Source organism: Parambassis ranga, chromosome 2 (genome assembly GCF_900634625.1).
Source record: "Parambassis ranga chromosome 2, fParRan2.1, whole genome shotgun sequence".
NCBI lineage: Eukaryota > Metazoa > Chordata > Actinopteri > Ambassidae > Parambassis > Parambassis ranga.
In genome coordinates this window covers 14,631,125-14,642,153 of record NC_041023.1, presented here as the reverse complement: position 1 = coordinate 14,642,153, position 11,029 = coordinate 14,631,125, and positions in this window count along the sequence as shown.

The window sequence follows — 11,029 nt, the reverse complement described above, 5'->3', positions numbered from 1 at the left end:
TCACATTCATTGATTACTGTTTTTCCAGTATTTTGGAGGCATGAAGTGGTAAGTCCTTGCAGGAATGCTTCACATAACATTTATTGTGTGTTCTTTTTTTCATATGTGTGAACACATCTGTATGCTTCAGCCTTGCCACATCCAGTGACCTGTCCAGGATGCAGTCACACTCATAACAGGTGTATTTGCTTTACCTGTGAAGACAATGTGCATGTGCATTAAACAGTGTGTTTAAAAAAATTCATTATTAACCCTTTCACAAAATGTTACATTTATTTTAAATGCTCTGAGAGTAAGTTAAAAGGTAGTCATCTGTTTTTTATTACCAATCTATTTGAAGAACATTTGACATTTGAACCTCTCCATTTTTCTGTTTATTGATCCTTCTCTTTTCAGGTGCATACAGATGTGAGTGTATGCCAGCTGTTGACATAGGTGGCTTTCAGTCCAGATGGAATACTGATACAGAGGAGTTGATGCACAGTCCTATTCTCTGAACTCCCAGATGGATCTGATTTATGGTCATGGACAGGACAGAGACTCTCACACTGGGAGTGCCCATGTTGTGGCAGGATCATTCAGTAAAAGTATGTAGACTGACTGAGAAAACAGCTCCCAGCAAAAGGATAATTTGGAATGTAACCTCTCATCACCTTGTTTTTCTGGCATCAGGAAAGTCCAGAGAGAGAACGCTGGCACTCAACTGGATAGGATGGTCAGTGCGACCTTGAACAAAACAGTGAGGTTCCAACCACTGAAATGTTTGCAGAGGAGTTACAGGGGACATTTTGGAGACATGTTACCTAAAATCTATCAATAATCACTAATACAAAATGAAACAATAAAATGTCAGCATGGTTCAGATAAAAAAAGAAATCTCTCCCACTCAAACATTGTCATACAACAACAAAAAGCATGTGTCAAATATCTAGATAATGAGTGTAATTAGCAAGTACTTTTTGCTGTGGAAAATCTTGGCTGATATGTAAATGGATATGTTGGCTTACACACAAGCACCTCTGTGACAGACTGTGATAGACTGAAATTGTTGAAAAAGCCATATTCACGCCTCATCCCCATTCACAGCTCTCGCTCTTCACACACGTACAGTATGCAGACGTACAGGGACTCTGGGACACTTGGGGGAATGATAATAGAGACATGTTAATGTGTGCTAATGATGCTGTTATCTCCTGACGAGTGCAAATGGAGCGAGAGATTAACACCGATGCAACAGGAAGGGAGGTGTGGGTTCACTGCCACATGTGAAATGTGTCAGAGTATGTCTACTATAAGAAGTGAAAGCATGGAACCTAACTTCCCCACAAACTCTGACCTCCTCCTCCTCCTCAGCCTTATGAACATCCCACAGGAAGACACACTGACCCCCCAGAGGGCGGATGACCCTGCATGTGTGTGTGTGCATATTTGCATGTAATATGTCCTAAATAAATAAACATTTTGTTAGTATTTTTCTATGCACCGTGTGCCCCATCTGAATTTTAACTGAGTAAAAATGAATCACATCATGCCACAAGCTCACTTACATCCGTTTGACTCCATGGTTGTTGGTTAATTGACACCGTGGCTGTTGCAGGCTGAAGAGCCTGCTCGCTTTTATCATTAAGCCCATACAGCCACGCACTTTCACAAGCTTGCATCATGAACACCCACACATGTAGGCCTACACACTGACTCCTCTCCAAATGAAATAGCTTGCTAAGTGTCTTAAAGGAACACAACAGGGTTTTAGGACATGAATCCAGGAAAGGTCTAGGAAATGGTTCAGTGTTCTACATAAATTCATTTATGATGTGCATTTTAGTGCTTTATCTTTAATACAATCAATTCACATGGATTCAAATCATGTCAGCTTTGTGTATCTATAGTCATCACATTATGTCTTAGTATTTCTTGAAATAATAAAAAAAAACTTGTTTTAATAATGACGAGTTAAAGGGTCTATTGTGTGAGGTGTCTAGGCATTGGGGGAGCTGACAGATTTAGCTGATGCTAATGGCTGTTGTATGTTTTTAATGAACTAGTTTTCTACAAAGAGCCACCTGACCACAGTAGAAAGGGGTGAAAAGGAACAACTGCTCCTACAGGCTATTGTTGTTCAGGTAACGTCCATAGAGAGCAGTGAGAATGGGTATTGCCACCACTCACGTTCACAGGCTGTTTTATGAGAAGGATGAAAAGTAATAAAATTTAAGTTCAACCCCTGTTGACTATTTTGCCTTGACAGTCGCTGCAAGAAATGGCTGTGCTTATTAGACTGTCAGTTTCAGAGTCTGCATCAGTCATCAAGAACTTTTGATCTGATTCATACATGACAACCTCTGGGCTGGTATCCATGCTAATGTCTGTATGTATACTAACTACTATGACACCAATATAAGTCATAAGAATGTGTAATCATCCTTTAAAAATGTCTATGAATGCCACTGGTATCAGACTAGGGAATAATGGACTATAGGATTGGTTTGCTCCACTGGAGGTGAATGTTGTTAACTGGGTGCTCATAAGGGAGCAGCTAAATCACGGTACAATGAATGAACACATGGTCGCTCACCTGAAACCGTTCCAAAAATAAACTGTTGGTACAGCAGCTGTTTTGACTTATTTAACAGCTCAGTTGACCAACAAGACGCTACACACCCACCCAAAAATATGACCGTATATAATAACTAGTAAAACAGCAGAATAAATCAAGATCTGTCATCACCACCCCCCACCCCCCACTCCTAGTGAGCTGCCAGAGCTGTCACTCCACGCTGATGTCTATATTTTTCTCCACATCCTCTCTCCTCATTCTGCCTGATGAATTTCCAGTCTTTCAGACCTTCTATCTCCTTTTCCTTTCCCCCCCTGCTCTTTCTCTATCATTTATGGCCTATTGCTGCACTGCTACCCAAGCTTGGGTTGAGGGGTTGGCTGGTTGTTCGTGGATGGGGTTGGGGGATGGGCGATGGTTGGTTTGCATGTTTTGAATCAAACTGAAATATTCATGTATGTCTGCCTGCATCTCTGTGTGAGAGCGACTTCACGTGGACCCTTACTTGGTCTGTGTTTATGTATATATATATGCATCCGTTCATGTCTGTAGTGTAAGGTGGAGCAGCACGTAACAAAAAAAAAGAAAAGAAAAGGAGGTCTGTACATTGGTATGTGTCCCCATGCACATGTCCATGCCTGCGCCACATTTCTTTTTGCCAGGTGATGCATAAAGCCCTGTCGCTTGATTCGGCTCCCAAAATAAGACTCGGCACATCAATTACCCATGAACTGCTCTGCACACACTCACACGACCAAGGAGGAGGAATTAGCAGAATATGCCTCACTTATTTGCCGTAATGAAATGTGAAATGCACTCTGCTAAAAATATATATTTTTGACCTCAAAATTTAGAAACACTAAATGATTCATCTAAACACACATGTGTATGTTGGAAGAGCAAAGTGGATTTTTTTTTCAATAATACAGTTTCAAGCAGTAGGCTTGAATGTTTTCTAAAAATAACTACAATGAAACATGTTCATTCAATCAGTAGATCCTCATCTGAACTCAATCCTATTGACTCCATCTTTCAGACAGTATAGCTGTGCATGCTGAAACAGTGAAGCAGCAAGTGAAGTGTTGTCTATTTTGCAGTCTCCATAAGCCACATGGCTTTTCAGGGAGCTGTCATCCGTGAGTTCACCATCTCTCTGAGGTTTACAGACCAGCTGATCCCCTTTTTCTTCATCTGTCTCTGTCTCTTTTTTCTTTGCCCCAGCCTTTTAGATCTCTTTCTAACACACACAAAAAGAAAAAAAAACACACACAAACTGACATGCACTGCCGCCCCTCTACTTTCCCAGCACTCTCTCTCTTTCCCTCAACCTCTCCACCCCACTACTGCCCTTCTATCCCCCTCTTGTCCCCCCCATCCTCATCCCACCACCACCCCACCCCATTGCTGAGTCGACCAGAGGAAGCAGCCGGCACATGTATAGCCGGTTGCTATGTGGGCACCATGACAACCGTCATGAATTCGACATGGCGCTCACGTATCCAGGCGGATGTGAGCCTGTGTGGATGCAGCGCTTCAAATGGCGCTCACGTATCTAGGGAATGAAACTCTCAGGGGGGTTTGGTATAGATTTAGACTCTTCCTCCTCTTTTAATACACTGTGTGTAAATGTGAATGTTTGCAGGCATGTCTGCACATTCATGAGTGACACTTCAATTGTTCTCAAACACAGGGATAGCTTCAATAAAACACATGTATGTGAAATAGGAGGGTAACTGCCCACCACACTAGTTACTGTACTGACCACTTCATTAACTGCAGACATTGATTCACACATGATTACACTTTTATCACACACATTTGCACCATAAATCAGCACCCTAATATACGAATACATTACATTAAGCGAGATTATTACCTGATATAAAACCATACCGTGGTGTTTGATGGTATAAATTAAAAAGACATCCTCTAGGTAAACACAGCAGGATATTAATTTACCGTTTCAAGTTGTGCTTAAGGCTTTTTTTGTGCTTTAGAGTAAGTTGTTCACTGTCTGATACTGTTTCATTGTAGATTCCTGGGTGAAGTTGATGGTGTAGTTATTTCTAAAAACCTGACCATTTTTCTGCATAAATACTTCTTTTACACACCAGCTGCACAAAACCTTTCTGTCAGTATTTGTAAGGAACATCTCTGCGGTCGTCCTCACATTTGATAGCCTCTGTGTAACGTAGGAGTTGTTATTATTTATACTCCTACATTCCTGTTGTTACAATTGATCTTCAGAAAGAAGATCTGCAATATGATATGCCTATTTGATGTTGTCAAACTTTCTTCAGATTTTCCTGTTGCTGCTTCAAGAAGCCTCATGGTAGAAAACATAATGTGGAACTGAGTAAGCAGCTGCAGACAGTGTTAACTTTTACCAGTGAAACTGTAGTTGGAGAGAAATGATGAATGATATCTAACTGTGTGCGCCGTTGGGGCATTTTTGGGGGTTGCACTTGGCACTGGACATGATGATTGATGGGCATAACACTAGGCAGCACATAATGTCGTCCTTTAAACTCTTGAGGTGAGAAATAAACGACAGCTGCCACGTCAGTCTACATGTTAGATTTTGCTTTCAAACTTAAGAAGGGCAAGTAATACTGGAGGCTCCTGATTTACATAAAGTAACCTAGTCCTCCATCTATGCAAATGAAAGTGGCCAGCACTATCAGAATACATGGCAAGGCTGCTACAATAAATACAGCCTGAAAATGATAGATCCTTTGCCAAAGTGTCTGTGAGTAGTTTTACTGTAAAGGCCAGTTTTGACCAGAAGAGTATGTGTCCTAAATATTAGTGGTTCAATCACAATCGGCCTGCTTTGATCAGCAATGGTTTGAACTGGCTATGCATTAATTCTATAAAAACAATATGTGGAAACTGTAATATTAGTGGAATATCATAGTTTCTGAAAACATCTTGTCTGTTGTGGTAGAGTCTTCTGCATTTAAAGGTTTATGATTCAATCAAGCCATTGAAAGAGGAGTCAGAAAGAGTTCCAGAAGAAACCGTCCAAATAAAACCAAGATTTACCAGCACGATCAATCAGATCAGCCTTGCCTACAGGATAAATCAGACCACAACTGACCTGTAAAGACCAGCCAGTCCCCCACAAACAGCAGCCATATTCAGAGCAGCTCAGGCTGTGTGACGACTGTTCTGCTTTACTGTAATCTGTCTTTGTGCCAGTCCTGCCAACCAGGGTCCACATGCACCTCTTACAGAAAGGCCAGCAAAATGCGACTGGCAAGGATTAACATACTAAGACTAAGACCCACATACACACACACACACACACCTAATAATACTTGCACAGATACACCAGGAGTCCATACATGCCTGTTTTCACAGGCTCACTCATGATCACACACAAACACCCGCCCACACAAATTCACACACTGTTTTGCAACATCGGGTGCCCAAGGAATTAGAAGATACAGTTTGAAGGTTGGAGGCCTTATGCTCTAAATAAAAACATCTCTCTCCTCAGCATTGTTATGTAAGATGTCAGAAAAAAACAGCAGAATAATATGCTTAAAATAAAATAAAAACATAAAAATGCAATAAAAATTGCTTTTTTTGTACAGTCAATTTCTCAAGAAGCAAGCCTGCCTGCCGGATGTCACATTTAACACATGCTAGCAACATGTGATTTTCTCTGCACCTACTTATTAGGAGCCTTCCAGAGCTTGATAGGTGGAAGTTAAGATTAACCCTCCACACAGAGAGTACATCTGCTATAGAAGCAGCAATTGGCTCCTAAAGCCATGCACATATCTTAGCTTTTCATACAGTTGAATTTGTGTCTTCTTTAAGGTAACACACCAGCACTTCCTCCTCCCCAAAAGAAGCAAAAACACACCCTGGGGACAGGAGCATCTGATCACATCCTCAAACTTCAAACACATCTATGACTCACAAGGATGCAGACACCGCTTTCACCTCACAGACTTCCTTCACGCATACACACACATACACACACTTTGACAGTGAAATGCCTTTGGGTTTGCTTTGTCATTATCAAGTGACAAATGACCTTGTGAGCGGCTGCTACATTAAAATGGAATATGCTTTTCAAAGCTGGAGGGAACAGACCCTGGAGGTGTCACTCAAAACTGAAGAAAGTTTTAAACACTGTAGACACACAGTGTTGTTTAATGTCAAGTAAGTTTATACTTTTATAGAGCAGTAGGTCACAATGAATGTTTATTGATTGGGTTTACGTCAGAGCTCAATGTATTTTTTTTTATTTGGTTTCTAGCTTCGACAGTTTTGTCTTTGTTGACATCTGTCATACTGTGACAGAGCTAAAATATGAATTCCTCTTGACAAAAGAATGTGTGCCCAGCTTTTACTCCTCAATTGTTCACATCACACGTTCTTCAGCAGCAGCTTGTTCAGCTGTGTGTGAACAATTCATGTTTAAATATTTCCTTTTCTTAGCTTTTGAGGCCTTAACTAGAAGCATGCTGACCTGATGTTGGGTTCATCAGTGACAGCAGTTGGCACATTGCTTATCAAAATCAGCTTAAGCTGCCAATATTGTTGCAGAAATGCTCACGGTATGCTTGTTCTACTGACACCAGGCTAATAGAAGAAAAGTTTTATTTAAGGCACAAAAACAACTTTTAATTGTAAACAAGGAGAAAATGGAGAGAAATGTTGTGCATATTACTTTAAGCCTATTTAGTCCTTGCAACCTCCTTATCCGAAGCTCTGCATTCAGTGAATACATTTGCTTAGTTGTTACATGAAAGATAAGTAAAGAAGCAAAAGAAATGTAAGTGAGTTCTGGCATTTTTTGTATATTTTCTGTCTCCTCCTCTTCCTGTGGAATGTCCAGTGTGTACATCCCCACTGGCAGGAGTCAACAAACCACATTGGGAAACACATTGTGTAGATGGAATTTATGGAATTTAACCCCAAATAGACTCAAATTAAAAAAAAAACATCCAGAAAATGAAATAAAAAAGAATGTTCAAAATAAACTTAAGAAGAGAGTTATTCCATGGATGGAGGAGAATGAAAGGCAGTCATACTGTTAATTGAGCTGATTGAATTACTTTAAAGGAAATCACACGGGTCTTGTTTAGAGACGTAGGAAAGCAGATGGAGAATGTGTGCGTACTGTATGAACATCTTAATAAAATAAGTGATAGATAAGTGCAGGTGTTCATAGGCCAGTGGCATATCTCACTGTTCATGATCCTCTTTACTTGTTTGTGTCCCTTCCTGCCAAGTTAGAGCTGCTGTGCACAAAAATGCTCCTATTGTTTGTTTTTTCTTACTTCCATTCAGCTGCTCTTAGAGAGCCTGGTGAGTATCAGAACAAGGATTGGGGATCAGTGCACAGGAGGATTGGCACATCTAACGGTGCCAAAGGCTGGATAAACACTCCTAAGATTTCGAGGAGATTTCTTGAAAGTTGCCATCCCAGCTAATTTTTCTAGGTCATGTGCTGAGAGGGGAAAAAACAGCCCTCTAAGCAAAAGCTGTGATACTGGACTTGCCATTGATCACCTATTTAGTTAGGGCTAAATCTCAACAAACTCTTTTCCGGGGTGGTTTTTGGAGTATAATTTGGATCACTGCCTTTAATCCTTGCCCTTTATCCCTCAATGGATAAGTTGAACTCCTTTTCCACCTGTTTCCTCCTCCTTCAGTCTGTTGACTCTTGATTCTGATGCTGTTTTCAAAGTTAGTGGATTTCAGTCTCAGTAAAGTTGGGGACACCTTTGGAGACAACAGCGGGTCACAAGAGTCACAGTTAGCTGCCAGACACGGATAAAAACAAGTGAGATTAAGTCCATTGTCAGACAAACCGGTGTAATTCCTGTCACTTAACATATAATGGGCAACTACCAACCCTGAATGACGCATGACTCCCTCGGAGTTATGCCTAATCTTTCTGCACTTTCTGCTCAAGCTAAACTGTGAGTCTATTATTCCACTATAGTCCAGTAGTCATCCAGTATGAGTCAATTAAGATGGAAAATGAATAGGAAGCTCTAAGAGCAGGTTACACATACCATCCACATTAAAAAGCTGGTTCACATACGTCACAGGCCCCCTAAGATTTAATTTTTGATTCTAGAAGAAAATGGAGGAGCAAGGCAAAGAAACAATGGAAGGTCCCTTCAGCAAATGATAGCCAGAGGTCCTGTACACCATCTGTGAGAGGAAAGATGCCCGGGGAGTGTGTGTCTCTTTGTGTTTCTGTGACTTCTTGTATTTTTGTCTTATAGCCCATTTAGGTGGACCCTTCAATGTAAAGACAGCTCACGCTGATTTAATGTTAAAAACGACAGATGCATGCTCATTGGACAGCTCTGAGAAATCACGTGTTGTGATGCTTACAGTGTCATGTTACTACACACAGATACAAATGGTAATATGAAGGACAGTGGCGACTTTGTACAAATGTCACCCCCATCAAAAATGCTCTGCAATTACAGCAGTAACAGCTTTTCAATATATTTGACAGCGGAGCTGAGCAGCAGCTGAATGTCCTCATTCAGTATCTGACTGAGAGCCCATTCCCATGCAGGTCACAGTTGTACAAAAACCGCATATGGTTTTCACTACAAAGATATTTGATTTTCAATGAGGAAGCATCTAAATTATGTTTTTTTTTCCTCCACCCACTACTACTACTACTCCTTTCAAGAGTAAGGGCGTACAAAAAAATGCAGGGATATTGCATGAAAAACAAACAATCACAACGCCTGTCCAGCGGTTTCTGCTGCCAAAACCAACAGCCACACAGCTACTGCAGCAGCACAGCCAGTGGTCCATGTGTGTGTGTGTGAGGGAAGGTTACAGGGAGTGACAAGACAGCTTGTGATTCTGGTAACTATACATTTTTATAGCAACCACGAGCCACTGTTAGTGTAGCTGACCATCAGAGCTGGAAGAAAATGTCAAGAATTCTCCTGAAATACCAAAAGAAAAAGAAACGTGTTCTAACATTTCAGACATTCTTTCAGTTGATGTCACTATTTTAATTAATCATTAGAATAGAATCTGTACCGATGGAGCAATAACAACAAGAGGTTTGTGTATTGTATCATTTCTTGGCTATCTGCAGGAGCTTCCCAGGATCTCGCTGGCTTTATGGCAACAAGACAACAGCAAGTCTGCAGGAAGTGATGGCTCATAACTGCTAACTGACCCAGAGGGTAAAACAGAAACGTTGGCTTTTGAATGAATAATCTATCTTTATGCCAAGCTAAGCAAACCAGTTGCTGGGCTGTAGTTATATATTTAATATACAAATATTGGAAGTGGTATCAATGATCATGTTCAACTCTCAGCAAGAAAGGCAGCAAACATACTAGCTTTCATTGAAACATTTATTTCCGACTTGTTTGTTATGCTAATATCTTTAAAACTGTGCATTTTTGTTCAATTCTAAAAAGGGAGCAATAATATATCCAGGAGGAAGACTCCCAGAGAAGCATGTCTTTTTTACTGACATCCATTTTGGAGATGGAAAAACCTCTTAAACGTCATTGCTCCATCAAGTGACCCATCGTTTATACATTATGACAATAATAACAATAAGCTCTGCAATGATCCCAGTGGTCACCAAGGAGCTGGCCTTCTGATCGAGATGTTTAACACATCCAAAAACGTTGGATGAGTCAGTCGTCTGCTGCCATAAGGTGTGAGTGACGCTGTTTATGTGTTTATGAACTAGCCCTGAGAAGCATGTGGCAGTAAGTCATCCAGGCAGCCAGTTTGTTTGTGACAGTGATAAAAACCACAAAGCCAGTGAAGTTTGTTTCCACAGGTTCAAGGGCGGGAGAGAAACCTCCTTGAGGGCTGTGAAAAGGAAATTGACTCTGAATCTGCTCTTTTGTATCATTGGAAAAAAGAGTTTTTCTGTTATTTTTTTCACCTGTACTAGTTTACCTCGAATTGATACCAAAGGATTTTAAAGCTATCAGTATAATTTAAGACTCTACCATCAACAACAGTCTAAATATGTGGTCTTTTTCCAGTCAGGTGGAAAATGTATAAATGCGCTCAACCGAATGGTAAAAAGCAATGGAGTGGAGCACTGAGAGCTCTTGGAGGACTTCAATGCCACAACGCCAAAACTGGGTCACTGGGAAAGAGAGCATGGCTATGGAAACCCCACTGTCTCCATGGCAACCGCAGTGTTGACACAACTATTACCTCCTCATCTCAGCAAATACAGCACGATAAGAAAGCTGCACATTGCATTTTATGCGGGATGGATGATTAAAATACTACCATAAGCGTGGCTAATTCACTGTCACTGTCACTGTTTAGCCATTCATTTCATCGTCTTCACAATTCTGTGAGGTGAAATGTGAAATTGCTGTAAGGCAGACTCCTGATTCTTTGATAAATTAACACTTCAGAGAAACATGTTTGTGGCCAGATGGTTTTTAAATTGTTCATTCCTCTGTCTGAGAAAATTGACATTTTCAG